Here is a 3,646-nt window from a genome sequence, read left to right on the forward strand (position 1 = left end):
TCAGTGGATGGAGCATTGGCCTGCAGACTGAAAGGTCCCAGGGTTGATTCCAGTCAAGGGCATGTACCTTGGCTGTGGGCACATCCCCAGTGGGAGATGTGCAGGAGGCGGTTGATCGATGTTTCTCTCTCATCGATGTTTCTAACTCTCTTTCTCCCTTCCTCTCTGTGAAAAATCAATAAAATATATTTAAAAAATTTTTATTTAAAAATTAAACTGGTATAATTTTTTAAAAGAGGCACACTAATACATTTTACATTACTAAGGACAAGATCAAGAGTTAGGATTATCAAGTGTAAATAAGCAATTTTAATATCAGTATATTTCCCCAATAATTAAAATAAATTTGTAAAATGTACTATTAAAGTAACCCAATTTTTATCAGATGATTACAATCATTGATTGGCTGCCTCTTGCATGCCCCCCACCCGGGAGGCACGTGCCCCTGACCAGAATCGAATTCGCATCCTTCAGTCCGCAGACCAACGCTCTATCCACGGAGCCAAGTCGGCTAGGGCCAGGCTGGTGCTATCAAAACATATCCTAATGATACCATGTCGTCCCGGCGACTCTGTTCAATACCAAGATGTGCATTGATGCTAGCATATCAGGCAGTGCCAGTGAGATCTGTATCTTCTCTGTGTGGTATGTGTCGCCTTGTCCTGTTGTCTCTGTACTTTTTGGCCAAAGCAAAATCAATAAGGAAACAACTTATTACAGTGACGCCCAATGCCCATTAGGAAGTTGTCTGGTTTCATGCCTCTGTGTATAAAATTCTTCGTATGCACATAGTCCATTCTACTGACCATATGGTCAGTGGACATAAGGAGTTTTCATTGTGAACCTCCTTGCGCAGAAATTGGAGAGGTCTTCCAGGCCGGGTCCCAGGAAACCCAGGACTAGCACATGGTGGTCTTTTTCCTGCCCATCTGTGGGGGATGCTAACCCCGCCTGAAGAATCTTAGGGAGTTTGCTCTCCTACAGCAACTGGGGGAGCCTGGCCTTCTGAGCCTCCAGCGTCACTGACACCTCTTCGCTATGGGTGATGCTGATCGCCAGGTAAATGTCCCCAGGGGAGCCAGGCGCAATCTTCCGCACCAGTTTGTATTTCCCTCCGACAACGAACGCGGCCTTGGAGCCGCTGCTGCTCGCCATCGTGGGAGACGGAGGGGAAGGCTGGGGCCAGTCGGGACACCTCGGGGAGGAGGACGCGGGCCTCTGGGCTGGTCCCGGGAGCAGGGAGGCTTCTGGCCTCACGGGGCCCCGAATCCGCCCAAGGGGACCCCATCACCGCCTTTGTGTCAGGTGCCTTTGTGCTCAGCTGCAGTTTAGGGGGGTTCTCGGGGCTCCCGGGCTGGGCCGCTTGTATCCGGTGGCCGACACCGCCTCGCTTTGGGGCCACGTCGCGGGCTGGAAAGGGGGCGTGGTGAGTTAGGGCGGGGATAACGCTGCCACCTCCTCCGCCGGCTCCAGCCAACGCAAAATCGGTCACCCTTACTTTTAAAACTTAATGATTGAAGAAAATAACATCATGCCACAGTTTGTACCCAAAACAACTGATTTCCCAAGGCAGGGAAGCCGATGATGCCCATCCCACCAAATCAAGATTGAATACTGGGCACCTTTACGTCAATAAAATACCAGTTATATCACAAGACTGCGTGTCACTGCTAGAGGGCGAGACCATCGGCTTCTACGCTTATAGTAGGTCCTTCTATAGGCCTGTGCAGTGAGTGATTCAGTCAAGTCACTTTGCCGGCCAACTCCCCAGGCTTCTGATAAAAATCAAGTTTCACCAACATAACAGAAGCATTCATCTATTAGGGCTGTGTAATTTGGTATAGTCTACTCTACACTTAGTAGGAAGATAATAAATTATTGATTAGCATCATGTTTTGCTTTGTTTTTATCCTCTACCTAGGATATGTTTTTATTGATTTTAGAGAAGAGGGAGGAAGAGACAGAGAGAAAAACATTATCAGTTGCCTCCCATTCATGCCCCAACCTCGGGATCAAATCCGTGACTTGAGTATGTGCCCTGACCAGGAATCAAACTGGCAACCTTATGGTGTAAGGGAAGACTCTCCAACCAACTGAGCCACACTGGCCAGGGCCAATTAGCATTGGTTTTTAAATTGCAAGGAAAGGAGCCAAAAATGAAAGACAACATGGATCTCTTTTTTTAGCTTAGAAATATCTGCCCAAAGCCACCTTTTCCATAAATATGGACAGACCTGGCCAGGCGTAGAAGAGAAACAGACCGGTGGCTGGAATGGATTCATTGAGAACAGTTTGTGGTACTGGGGGGACTGAGAGTAACCCACTGGTAGCTTCGGTCCTATTCAGTAGACAAGTAAGTTTTAATTTTTAACCAGGCAACACTGCAATGGGAGTAAAATGAGGAAGAAACTGGCCTCTTTGGGAAAAGGAAGAAATTTACAAACACCGGTTATTTCTCTAGAGCTAGTTTACCTTGCCACTCCACAATTCACCTACCACCCTTTCAGAAAGGGCCTAAAGGCTAATAATACCAGCCTGACTCCATCATGTAAATGCCAGCAATAATAGGAAATGCTTTTCTGGGTCAAGAGACTCAAATGGCTGTTTTGAATGATATGACTAATGCAAACATTTCTCTATTGATTTTATTATTTTTAAAAATATGTGCTTCTATTCTGTACAAATTTGTATTGCTTTTAGCTTGAATTTCTGTATTATTTTAAAACTTTTAGTAAGCATGATTTTTTAAAAATTCAGATACAATTACACTCATTCACTTTAAAAGAAGTCAAATTAAAAACACAGTTTCTAATGAACAAAATAAACTGACAGACAAAATAGATCAAGAGACATATAAGCATGGAACAGACTCATAAACCTCAAAGGGAAAGCGCGGGAGGGTGGGAGGTAATCAACCAAAGAACTTGTATGCATATATGCATAACCCATGGACACAGACAATAGGGTGGTGAAGGGCTGGGGTGGGGGGCGGGTGTGGGCTAGAAGAGGTCAATGGAGGAAACAAGGAAACATATGTAATACTTTCAACAATAATAAAAAAAAATTTTAATGCAATTTTCTAGTTCTCTTTCCTAGTCATTGTACAGATCTGAAATTGCTAGGTGCTTCCTCTTTGTAAAGGATATGCCATAAAATTAAGATTTTCAAGGTTATTGTGGTATAAGGGGTTTGAATAAATCCATTTGTGAATTTATGCCCACAGAAGAGCAAATTAGGGGCCACAAACCAAGGCTGCCCACCTCAAGCTGCCCACAGGAGACCAATTATTCAACCAAAGTAATAGAAGAGAAAACACAAAACAAAGGTTGTGATTCCTGCTAATGCAATAAATGGCACCCTGGGATGAAAAATACAAACAGCTGTTTTCAGTCTATGGAAATAAAAAGGCATTTTTTAGGCATAAATGCCACATAATGGATGAGTTAATAAGAATACTGAGTCTGAAAAGGTCTGAAGAGGGCAGACCTAATCATGTCTAAGCTTATGAGTCTGATTAATATTCCTAGGCAATAATATCACAACAGATTGAATTCTTATTATAGCACATCACATTGCTTCAGTGAAATAAAGGAATTACAAAGTCATTGGATAGAGAGAAATTTCAAAGAAGCAGTATTTTCTTAGT

At 43.6% G+C, this 3,646-nt stretch overlaps 1 pseudogene; it reads right to left on the bottom strand.

The window, feature by feature from the left end:
* Positions 1-511: 511 nt before the first annotated feature.
* LOC118665814 lies at positions 512-1,155 on the bottom strand (annotated as a pseudogene).
* Between the last annotated feature and the right edge of the window lie 2,491 nt (positions 1,156-3,646).

Source organism: Myotis myotis, unplaced genomic scaffold (assembly GCF_014108235.1).
Source record: "Myotis myotis isolate mMyoMyo1 unplaced genomic scaffold, mMyoMyo1.p scaffold_m19_p_11, whole genome shotgun sequence".
In the NCBI taxonomy this organism is placed as follows: Eukaryota; Metazoa; Chordata; class Mammalia; order Chiroptera; family Vespertilionidae; genus Myotis; species Myotis myotis.